This window comes from Pithys albifrons, chromosome 1, assembly GCF_047495875.1.
Source record: "Pithys albifrons albifrons isolate INPA30051 chromosome 1, PitAlb_v1, whole genome shotgun sequence".
NCBI classification, from domain to species: Eukaryota; Metazoa; Chordata; class Aves; order Passeriformes; family Thamnophilidae; genus Pithys; species Pithys albifrons.
The window spans coordinates 115,792,883-115,804,848 of record NC_092458.1 but is presented as its reverse complement, the minus strand read 5'-3'; positions in this window follow the sequence as shown (position 1 = coordinate 115,804,848).

Here is an 11,966-nt window from a genome sequence, read left to right as displayed (position 1 = left end):
GCTGAGGGTCACTCTGTCTGGGCCCACTTTACATTCTTCAGTGTAGGAATAAAAAAGTTTTGAGGAGTTTATTTTTTCAGAGGTTTAGTGTCACTGTTCTTGCTGGATTGATAATCCTAATGGGTTATGTTTGGACTGCTTCCAAATTCTAATTTTGGAAATTGAATTGTTTTAGTGATTAAACAAAGTAACTGAGGGCATCACCCTATTAAATAAGATATTTCATGCATGTGATTAATTGTAATCTCAATGTAAATCGTTTTGATTTAGAGATTAATGTTGATTCTTTGCTTCAAATTTACTGTCCATTTGTTTCCTTAATTAAAATTAAAGGTAGAAGACAGATAGCAGAAGAACCTCTTCAGGATGTTGATGTTCACTTTGTTAAATAGAACATTTTTCATTAGGAGGCTCAGAAGTAATAGGCTTGCTATAACTATATTAACCCTCAGACAATAGTGGATAGATTGTATGGGTTTTCTATTGCTGGCTAAGCTTGTCATGCTTCAGATCACTTAAATATTGGTAGCTGATCTTCTGGCTTGAATGCAGTCTTTTTCAAAATTAAAAGGTAGCCTTTGAAAAATAGCTTCCTGCTTTTTAGAGAGGAAATTTCTCCATCATGCTGCTTGGAGAGACTGTATTTAAAATTATATCGTGTTCCCAAGTCAAAAGAAAAGAGCATATGGGGGTAGAGGGAATGCCTCCTATTCCCCATCACTTACTTTCACACAGAGCTCCTATACCTGGTCCTGATCCAAATGGATCCAATATCAAGTTTTATAAATGGTTATCTTTCCATTAACTAAATCCACTGGAGTGTATTTATATCCAGTCAGAAACAGTACAAGTATTAAGACAATACTTGTACTCCCACTATATGTTAAGCAAAATGCTGCCTCTGTGCCCATGCAATGCTTTATAATACACAAAGAAGCCACAGAAAGGATTTGTAGAGTTCATGCAGTGAAAATATAGAAAGGTAACAACACTATAAGCTTTTTAGTGCAAGGACTTTGGGCTTTACCTGGCAATTCACGTTACTGATAAAGCTACAAAGTTGCTTTGTATTAATTAGGTATGTCATGATACAACACGATGATCTTAATTCATCTTAATAAGAATGCAAATTATTGCCACAGCAAAGCATTATTGAAAATCATTTGAGATCAAATCATGACAAGCTGTTCCCGTACGTCACCACTGCGGTGCCTGGTTGGGGCTTACAGGAGCAACATCTCATGCTTGATTTCTAGAAGATCTTGAGATAGATTTATTGAACTACAACACTGGAGGAAACATGAAAAAAAGTAGTCTCCCAGAGTGCAATCAAGTCCACTGAAGTTGTCCTTAGTGGAAATGTGCTGCTTTTTTTTCCTTGCTGTTCCTTCCTAAAATCTGGTTTGTATATCTTGTGAAGCAAATGAAAACTTGTCTACCCTTGAATATGTAGATGACTTGCCCCGTAGAAATCACTTGACTGATGTTTACAGCGTTTTTCTTTGAGCCCAAATCCTTTGCTCTGCCTTCTGCTGCTGTTGAGGTGATATGATGAGAGCTGCCCTCCTTGCAGAGCTCCTGGTGATCAGATGGGATCAAGTTTATCCAGTTCTAAGCTTCTGGAGCTGGGGTTTGTGAGCTACAACTTTAATGAAATAACATTGTTTTCCCAAGAAATGGAAAATTTATTAAATATAAAGAGACTACAGTTAACATTTCAGCAGCAACAGTTTAAAATGTAAAACTTTATTCAACTGTGAGTAGTTAAAACCTCAGTGCTGGTGCATTCTTGGCATTACTCATGCAGTGAGCATTGTTAATCATGCTGAAAGCATAAACCTGGTCTAGTATTTTCTACCTACTAGAGTGGAAATGTATTTCTCCTATGGAAACTGATTTAAGCTAGTATTAGTGTAGGGAAAATTCTCCACCATTTTAACTTTCCAAAGAGTTTAATGTTTGTTTAAGGAGGATTTTCAGGAATCCTCCCACACTGGGCATGCAATGCATCACCATACACGTAACTGCACATCAGATTAACAGCAGCTTCTGCTGTCTCAAAATACACTTTCTCACATGTCTTATATGATTAACTTGTTTTAGAGATCTTACTGGTTGTAGTTTACTTCCCAACACTGTTTAAAATTCCCTTTGTTTTGCAGATGTGCATGTGCTGTGTGTTTGAGGCCAGCAGGGTTTGGGTCCTTGGCAGGTGTGCAGGCACAGCTGGGTTAGAGGTGGCACTCACATGTTTCCTCTCTGCTATTTGCCTTCCCAGAGGAGTCAAAGATAATGATAGGGGAATGCTGACCTAATTTAGGTGTTACTGGAGCAAGCCTACCACTTTGTAAGCACTACAGAAAGATGTGTGCTCTTACTGATCCAAGCAGCATGCAATTTCCTAATTATCCTGTATTGATGGAGAACTTCCCATGGAGATCAAGTGGGCACTGCAGAACTGCAGAGAAGTACCTGTCTATTTAGCCTTTGAAAGGCATTGTACAGGAGGAAAATGAGGAGAGAAGGAGAAAACACTAGAAAAGACAATTTTATCCTATTGTTGCCATTAATTTAGGAATTTAATTTCTTGAAAGCTGTCCAGCTTCTCAACAGTTGTACCCTACTAAGTGAGGAAACTGTGTTTTATCCAAGTGAGAGTCCTCCCTAACAGCCCAGAGGGTGGGCTGCCAGTGGGAACCTGCACCCTTGGATCACATCAGGTACCACGTACCAAGAGTTTTATAGGGCTGGGGTAGTTCTTGCAGTGGCCTTGGGCTGAGAGATTCTCTGTCCCCATACAAGGAGCAGGTGGTCTTTCCTCATCATTATTCAGTGCTGTTTGCCTCCCTCCAGCCTTCTGGTTTCTCTCTGTGCCTCTTTGGTTCATAAGGATGCTCCTGCCTTCTTTGGAGATCCCTTCCTGCAGCTTCTTAGGTCTTACTTGGGAATGTTGTCCATATGTTACAGCTGGTTTGAAACCATCTATGCAGCCCTTGCTCTGCTCTCCCATTGGAGGAGGGCATTTCCCCTCTTGCTGAAATCTCGGACACAAAGCACTAAATGCATCATTGCCTTCTCCTTAGAAAGGAAGCCTCACTTTTCTTTGTTTCCTCTTGTTGTTTTCCAACCAAGTCATTCTTGATGCATTTTGTTCTTTTCTGGTTAGCTTTGTGTCTTGTCTTTAATGCACTTTGATTAATGTTGGTTCTTTTGTATTCCTCAGTCATGTAAACTTGTTTCTGACATATGATTTATGTTTCTTTCTGTTTTCAAGTGCTTCTTTCTGGCACAGCTGTGGTGGTCTTGCTATGCGTTCTGTTCCTCTAGATCAGAAGGAAGGCTGTTTTGCTTAAAATAATTGTGTATATATATCTGTACACGTGCTTTTTTTGATTGCTTTAATTCAAAGTGTTATTTATTACTCCCATATGTCAAATTCTGAATTGATATTCTCCTACTCCCCTGTTAGTCAGGACTAGAGCTGAAATAACTCCTCTCTGTTATTTTCTCTGCATTTTTTTTCTGGCAGGGGTGGGGGTGTTATCCAGATGAAAGGTTATCCCATTGGATTCCAGTTGGTCAGTGTGGCTGTGCTGCTTTACCCATGCACTTAGGTGAAGTTCTCTGCCCTGTGCAGCAGGGAACAGTGGGTTGTCCTGGGGTGTTTTTGATCTAACCACAATAAAATGTCATTATTGACATCACCCTTGGTGGGTTTTTTTGGCATTATTTTCATCTTTTTAACTCAATTTCACATTAAATTACTCTTAAAATTTAATTAATAAATTTGAGCTTTCTTCCTATACAGTAAATTATGCTCAGCTCTACCGAATTTGCCCAAGAAAATCTCTCCTGGTACTGATTCAAGTATTAGAGCCTCTAATTCCCCCCTTCCTTTTTTTCCCCTGCTCAGAGGGTTACTCTTCAGACATCTAAGTAAGTTCCCCAAAGTGTCACACTGCTGCTTCTTCTGATAGACTCTATCATGGTTACTTATCACTTCTCCAGATTTCAGCCCTCTGGGCCAGATCGTTGCTTTTCAAGCCTGAGAATTTTATCTGCTGCTATTCAATCTGGCTGAAAATCTCTCCCTCTTGAAAGCAGATCCTTCCCTCCCCTGCTCCTCTTCTCTCTGCTCAGAGACACTTCTCTGTGGGATAACAACATCCCCTCAGTTAAAGCAGCCAAGGATGCCTTGCTGGTGCCATCTGCACAGCTCCACACTCCTTTCTGAGAGGCATCTGTCTCTGGCACCAGCAGCCCGTGGGCTTCGAGCCTGGCCCCCACCCATGACCAGCAGTCCCAGGTGAGCAGGGCACTGGTGCCCTCCAGCTTCTCTGCTCTGACTCAGGCCACTGCTTTGAAACAAACTGGGAGGGGGCAGTGAGGGGAAAAAAACCCATAGTGCAAAATTTTGCTTTAATTATGGTTTCAGAGACTTCTATTCAGGATTGAAATTGGGTGTTAATGGTAGCACAATGTGATTAAAAAAAATTTCTCAATCAGAATGTTAAGTCATAAAGAAAACTGAACTCTTCTAAACTACCTTAATCACTTACTCTGATCTGAAACCCTTCCTATGCTGCTTTTCTTGCCTGGGAAGGACAGCACTTAAGAAGGCTTTTTCAGTCAATTAAGCACAGTATATCTATTTTATATATGTGCATTTTATATATATGCATACATATACTTTTCCTTATAGCACTGCTTATTAAACTGAAACCCATCATCATAATTTTCCAGTGACTTATAATTTAACCTTATGCTTTATGTAAATAGTTCTCCATATAGCAATCAGAAGAAAACCCAGTGAACCTAATAATAATGCAGAATTTAATACAAAATATGTGCAGGAGATAATTGGCAAAATGACCTTTCATTTGTGGCAGTAACTTCGTACCCCTGATTCAGAATTATTCCCATGCCTTCGACCTCTTTAAGCTTGTTGTTTTGAATAATGACATCTCTCAATGGGCAGATAGATTTGAAAGAGAGACTTTTCAGGAGGTGAGTTATACCCTGTGGACACATTTGTGCCTCAGGTGGAAATGTGTGAGAGCCTGTCAGTACCTGCACCTGGGCAGCAACTGCCCAGGCTGGCATTTCAGGGTGAGCATGCCTTAGGACACTAAGTAATCTTGGGTTTCTAAATATTTATAATAAGAGGAACCCAGGGTGCTTATGATGTTCCAAGTGCTGCCAGACCCCCAGGTTTTCCAGGTCTGTCAGAGGAGCAGCAGTGACAAGGAGTCCCATCCCAATACTCCAGGCTCCTGCAGATCAGGGGATGAGCATCAGTCATGTGAGCTCAGCAACTGCAACACCTCAGGAGATGGCTCCCAGCAACCAACCCTTGGGGCTTTAGCCTCTCATGAGAACTCTCCTTCCCAGGAGGCATCTCTTGCCAGCTGTTTTATCATGTAGCTGTATTTGTGTGTCAGGAAGCAAACATTTCTGTCCTAGGAATGTCAGGGACAACCTATCTGGGAGTCAGTGTGAGGCCAAGGGTTGGTTTCTGATTCGTGCAGGAGAAAAGGAACCACCTCACCTCCTTGGTTAGCTTGGCACCATCAGATGGGGCCATCATGGTGAGAAATGGCAATCCATGGGACAAGTTGATGTTTAAACACTGGATGAAAAGTGTGTGTGTGTGTCTAAGGGAGGGCTGTCCTCCACATCCCGAGCTTTGCAGCAGTGGCAAACAGGGAAGTGCCATCAGTGTTGGCACTCTCTGGAGCCCAACCTGCCTGACTCCTGGGGCAGATTGGCCACCTGCTGTTGGAGGGCACAGATGCTGGTTAACAATAGAGTATTTTTGGTCAGGAGGGACCTACAGTGTTTGTCCAGCCAAGTACCCCACATCTTTCACCTCTCCCCAGTTCTGCAGCAACGTGTGCTGTGCTGGCAGCAGTCCCTGTTCCTGCACAAATGCTCTCCAGCCAACCAGCTTTAATGAAATGAGATGAGACCTTTGTGTAAGAGCAACAGAAGGTCAGGAAATGGTGCATCTCACGGGCAATTAGTGTATTCAAATGAACCAAGGCTTTGCATGCCTTCTGTAGTTGAGGAAATACTTGGACACTGCAGCTTGAGGAGTTGGAGCTTAATTGTTCATTCTTACCTCAATATATCTTATTGGAAAACATATTTCTGAACTGCTTGTTTTGCTTTAATGTTGTAGGATGGTGAATTTTATAAACATTCTGGAAACAGAAGTCCCAGATGTTGTCAGAACCCAAATGATGATTACTTGTGAGAGTAGAGATGTGATTGCACTAATTGAAAATACCTCAAATTTTCAAGTTGACTTGTATGTTAACACTGTTTATTTTGTGAGGACGAGGTAAAAGCATGTGTGGGTTTTCAGTACATGACATTTAGTGCCACTGTCTCAGCATTAGCTTATATTTTCCTTATCTTTCTATTACCATGTGTGTAAAAGTAACTTATTTGCTAAAGGGACAATTTAAAATTCATTTCATGGTGGGCAGAGCTGCCTAGAAATCTTCCTTAAAATACTTCTGCTATTTATGTTGTATCTTGATTGCTTCTGAACACTGCAAATACCCTTTCTCACACCACAAGCAGGCAAGAATTGAGGCCAAGTGCCAGCAAGGGTGTGTGGTGCTACAGAAACTTCTGTATCTGCCTGTTTGGTCCAGAAATGCCTTCTGTGAGAGTGCAAAAGGATCTTAACTTGCATTATTTAAAATACTCTAGAGATGAGAAGAGATTAACAGCAGGGCAGAAATAAAACTCTGTATAATGTGGTGTTTTTTACATTTATGGAACCTTTTCCAACCTAAATGAATCTATGATATGTATTTTCACTTTTAGGCCAATTCTTTCATAACAGACATTTGTGTAGAGGGTGAAACTCCACTGCTGGGAATGGTTTAGAAGGGGCTTTAAGACAGCATTTATTATGCATTTTGGAGACTAGTTGATATTACATTGAGCATGTGTGAGAAGGAATCTGTGTTATTTGACAGAAGAAAATGCAGAACTCAATGGCAGAGGTGACCAGACATGACCCCTCATGTCTGGTGGTTGTCTCATAATCCAGATTTTTAAGTTGTGGTTTCTGTCTTGTGCTGTCCCTGCTGTCCAGCCCCCTGAGGAAAGTGCTTTGGAGGAAATGTGAAAGCTTTGACCATTTGTGCAGGATTGGGTTTTCAGTGGTGGATTAGATTGGTTAACATAGAGAATACCACAGATTCATGGAATATGCAGTTGGAAGGGACTTATAAGGATCATTGAGTCCAGTTCCTATCCCTGCACAGGATATGGATTGCAGCACTGCACCAGGGAATTCATTAATACCACCCTCTGCTGATAGAACAGGTGCTTCATATGGCTGGATGGAAGCAGGAAAAATGTTATTTTTTTCTCCCCAAAGTGTGTGGATGCCACTTCACTTACTAAAGGAATGAATAGTTTGCTATCACAGCTCTAGTTGCTCATGGCATCTCTTTACTAGAAGATGTGTGGCTGGAAAGTTTAAGGTTACTGCTATAAAAATGCCATCCTTAAAAAGAAAAAAAGTGATACATTGCTATATGATAATGAAGCACTTTGATTAAAAGCATCCAACAGCCTGTGATGTATGGGAGTTAGCTGGAAGACCATTGGAGTGTAATTAATTATTAGCTGTGCTTTATAAGCTCCAGTTGCTCTTGGCAGAATTGATTTTTGAATGGTGACAAAGCAGGGAGCTCTTGTTTGGGAATGCTGCACAATTAATATCTGGGTGTTGGCAGGAGCAGGTGGTGTGTGATGGGTGATGGAGAACAAAGCCTTTCCCCTGCAAACACTTTCTTATCTGGAGTCAGACAAGTTGTTGAGGTGATGAAGGTGCTGCTGATGGACTGTTGGATACCAACACAGTTTGTGTGGTGGAGGATGTGTATCTGCACCTTAAAAATGGTGTTGGTGAGCAGTGGGACCCTGCAAGGCTGTCAGTGTTACCTGGGCTGGACACAGACTCTGCCACAAGGTGACCAAGGTGCATTTGCTGAGAGTTGTGTGCTGGTTTCCAGCCCACCTCCTCTGCTCTGTAGTTAAATTGAGGAGTTAACAGAATTTATCCCCTTTTATGACAACTGTATATGCTTTAACTTTTGATTTTTTTTTTTAGAAGGGAGTGGTGCTTGACCCTGAGATTGGCTCAGTTGGTTAAAACTTGGTTATAATAACACTAAGGTCTGGGTTCAATCCCCTGTGTGGGCCATTGACTGAAAAGTTGGATGCAATGGTCCTTGGGGGTCCTTTCCAACTTGGAATAGTCTGGGATTCTGTAACAGGTATAGTTGCCATAGGAGAGCCCTCTAATAAAGCCGAGTTACTCAGTTTCCAAGATTACTGGTACATTATCCATTGTACTCAAAACGAGCTTGAGTATTTCTATCCAGTGTAGAGGCAGTTACTTATGGGGAATTTCTGTGATACTCTGGAAGAGACTTGTTAGAAGCTAATACCCTGAGAGAGTTGTTAATGCTGCGTAGGACTTTGAAAGTCCTTCTTTCAATGATTTGATTTAATTAAACTAAAGTAGGGTAATAAGAATCTCCCCGCCCCTTCCCATTTACAATGTAAAAATCTTTGTTTCCAGTGAATGCTGCTCTCTGTAAAGAGTAAAATATTTTAGGCTATCAATAAATCTGGAAGCGTCAGAAAAAATTTAATAAAATTTTTGCATAGATGAAAAGCCTCCTGAGAAGTTAAAGCAGACAGTGTCATGGATGAGGTGTTACTGTCCCTGTATTACTGTGTTTGACTAATTTGGCTGCCTGAGCTGTCACCTGATGATGCAAACTCAATGCAGATGAGAAACTTAACTTGCTATTTTTGTTGTTTCAATCAGAATTCATCGAAAGTTTTCAGATGATTTTCAGGTGCCTTTTTCTGAATATCACTTGAAGAAACAAAAATCTGGTCTTATAAACGCACAGCCTTAATCTAGTACTAAGAACTGCTCTTCTATTATTCTCTGATCTATGTGACTCAATAGAAGAATGGTGCAATTTGACTTAAATCCTGTTACTTTTAGGGGAGAAACTTTGTATTAGAACACAACTCTTGAAGAGAAAAGGGAGAAAATTGTAGGTGTTATTTACCCAGCCAGTCCTTTGCACAAATAGACAGCAGTGTATGGCAGTCAGTGCTGAGATTTTTTTCCTTTTTCTGAAATCATCTCTTTGGGGCAGCTGCAAGGAAAAGTCTGGGGAAGGCGCAAAGCCAATCGGGCTGGGAATGGCTTTTATTAAATACATGAAGGAATGAAAGGCTAAGCATTGGCTGCCTGAGAGGCTGCTCTGGCAATGTGAGAATGAGGGTGAATTTTCAGGGCTCTGTTCACAGCCCAGGACTCTGCAGCTCCACGTGTGGCTTCACTGGATGTGCTCAGGAGTTCCTAATCCTTGAGATGGAACTTGGAAGCCTTTGGGCTGTAAAGCTCCATCTTAAAGCCTGGCCTTGGGGAGAGGTGATGTTGGGAGGTGAGGATTTCCTTCCCTTCCCCTGGCCAGGAAGGGGATCCACACTTGGAGGGGGGTCCCTTCCTTGCTGTTCAGTTGGGACATAAACAGAATCCAGCTATGGTAACACAGAATGTCTTTCCTTCCTGAAATGGAGTTTTCTTTTTCAGTGCAGTCCCACTGCCACTTACTTATGTAGCTTATTTCATATATGAAAATATTAGTTTGTAAATTACATTTGTGGTTAACTTTTGCTTATGTGTCATAAAGAGAAATATCCCATAATTATTATGGTCCCCATGTAAATTCACTATTATTACCTAGTTATTTTGGCCATATGAATTACACCATATTTAAGGTCCCAGCTCAATAAAAGTACATCTGGTTCCTGTGCTGCAAAAACCTATTAAAGATTAAGAAAACCATGCAAATAGATTTATACGGTCCTTTGTTGGATTTTACAGTGTTTAATTGGCCTTCCTATTGAGGGTAACCATGACAAACTTCAAATTCCAGGAGCAGCTACTATATCAGCAATATCCTTTAGTTACTACAGAGTTAACGTCTGCCATTCTTCTGCTGGTACCAGTTTTAAAGGTCTCACATGTTGGAGCCTCCTCTGCTTCCTTTGGGAGAATATTCCACAGCCTCATAGATCTTGGAGTCAGGAAGTCTTTGACCACATTTTATGTAACTGCATCTGTTTCATATGGATTCCTCCTTGGCCTATGCAAAATATGCTTTAGGGCTTCATCAGGGATTAAAAAACCCCCAAAAACTTGAACATGAGTGACATGAGGAATGCTTTCTATGTGGTCTATAAAACTTGTTTATTAAAAAATTCAAGATGGATTGAAGTGATTTTTTTGGGGAGGGATTCTGCAGCTGGAATGAGTAGTGATTCTGCTCCAGGAAAATAGTTTACCTGGAGCAATGGACTAGCTGGAATATTTCTGCTTCCTCTCCACTGACAGGCTCCCAGCCAAGCAGACTAAAGTGCTACCACAGCATTCTGATGTTCTTGCACTTCAACCAACCATCACTTGCAAAGCATAATTTCCCCCTCCTCTATTTTATTTTAATTTACAGATTCCCCCACTTTCAGAGCTTAAGTACTTAGCATGTCTAAATTTGCTCTGCATATTTGCAGCAGATTTAAGGCTTGTTCCTAGTTTAGGTCAAGCTATTGAGGGCTTGTCCCCTCCCAGAAGTGTGTGGGCTTGTTTGAACTCCTGCCAGTGCTGGGAAATTGTGTGTGGTCTTTTGTCTGATGTGAAATCCATGCTAGAGCCCAGAACTAGCATTTCTGTGGTATAAATGGGAGCAGACCAATGTTTCTTGGTCTCTAATGTGCTGCTGGAAGTTTCTTTTGAAAATTACTCCAACTATTTGCCTCTGTTCTCTTCCCTTCCTTCCTCCCAAGTAAATCTTTAAAGAGGATCTGACTAATTTGGTCTATCTCTGTTTCTAAAGTGAGAGGGTGAAAGTTTTCCTTTACTTATTAAGATATTTGCCTAAGATGGTTCTGGATCATTTTCTTGTTGGTGTGATGAGGACTTTTTTAGCTTTAGGCTCTCACTCAGCTCTTATTAAAGTGTGAAATGATAAACTCCTTTTATCTGAAAAGATGTTTGAGACTTAATCACATGACATAGCAAGATAACAATAATTTCTGCTAACCAGTTCTAAGGAGTGAAAGTTGAAACTTTTTATAACATTCTTTGTCTTTCTGCAAGACAAAAAAAACAACTTGGGAGGAAACTTGTTCTGGTAGCACAAGCAGAAAGTAAAATTATAATGTATGAAGGATACCTGGCACAACAGAGCTGAGTTCTTATGCAGTCAGCTTAGTGTAGATGGAGCAAAACAGGAGGAATGGCCATAGGATTCACTCTTTGGGACGACTGGTTACCTTGGGGCTGCCCCCCAGGGGCATGGACTATGCTATCCACTGAGGAAGAAAAAAAACAAACCTTCTTTCTTCCTCTGAAAACAAATCTTCAGACTGTGTGTGCCTCTGCCTTTTGGTTGTGCCAGTGCCCAAAGTGTGCACAGAGGGGTATGATGCATTTTGCACTGTGTAGCCTGAAAACAGTGATCTCAAGGGGTTTTTTTGGGAGGAGGCAGTGCCTGTGAGTACAAACCACTTGTGCTGTGAAAAGGCACGTTCCAGTTATAGCTACTGCAAGGAGAGGGCTGGGAGTGGGAAGAGAGAAGAGAGAAGCTGCAGTGAGAGACCCAGAGAGAGTATGAGGAGCAGGTTCTGTAGGAAATGCAGTTTCCCAGGAAGAAAGACAGATGAGAGGGCTCCAGCAGCAGGTTGCCCAGCATCCAGTCTGAGTGTATGGCTGCAGGAGAAGCAGCTCCTGCCTGGGAGTAGAGCCACCAGGAGCAGCTGCTCAGCCACTTGTGCTCCAGCTCTGTGGGGTTCGTGCCAGGGGAGGGAGAGAGGGAGCATCCAACAGATGCCATTTGCCTGGTTTCAGTGCC